Here is a 695-nt window from a genome sequence, read left to right as displayed (position 1 = left end):
CTCTCTGCTTTCTCTGGTCTCTCTCTCTCTCTCTTTCTCTTACTCTCTCTTTTTNCACTTTGATTTTTCCCTTCCTCTCTTTTTTTTTGGTTACTCCTATCCTTCTCTCTCTCTCTCTCTCTCTCTCTCTCTCTCTCTCTCTTTATTAATTTAAATATCTCTCTCTTTTTCCTCCATCTAAATATGTACCTCTCACTCTATTTCTATCATTTCTTTTTTTAAACGCTCCTTCGTTCTTTTGTGAACGTTCATGTTGAAATAATAATCATTTTTATTCTTATCGATTTCTATTCTTGGTTTTGTTATTATTATTATTTATTATTATTATTATTATTATTATTATTAGTTGTATTATATTATTATTATTTATTATTGTTATTATTACTGTACTATTATTATTTTTATCAGTGTTGGATCATGTTATGTTCGTTGAGTCTTGAGCAGTTTGAAATGTAGCTACAATTTATTTAGTGTTTCGCAATGTGCCTGGAATATATTTGTCGGTTTGTTTGTGTGTGTGTTTGTTTGTGTGTGTGTTTGTATATGCGTGCGTGTGTGTGTGTTTTATGTGTGTTTGTATATGCGTGTGTGTGTGTCCTGATTACAACTTATGAATTAACAAATAAGTTAATTTTTTAATCTTCACTAACTCTCCCTACCGCATAAGTTTGAAGATACTAATATAGATATATATC

Source organism: Helobdella robusta (genome assembly GCF_000326865.2).
Source record: "Helobdella robusta unplaced genomic scaffold HELROscaffold_23, whole genome shotgun sequence".
In the NCBI taxonomy this organism is placed as follows: domain Eukaryota; kingdom Metazoa; phylum Annelida; class Clitellata; order Rhynchobdellida; family Glossiphoniidae; genus Helobdella; species Helobdella robusta.
Note: the sequence above shows the minus strand (reverse complement) of the source record.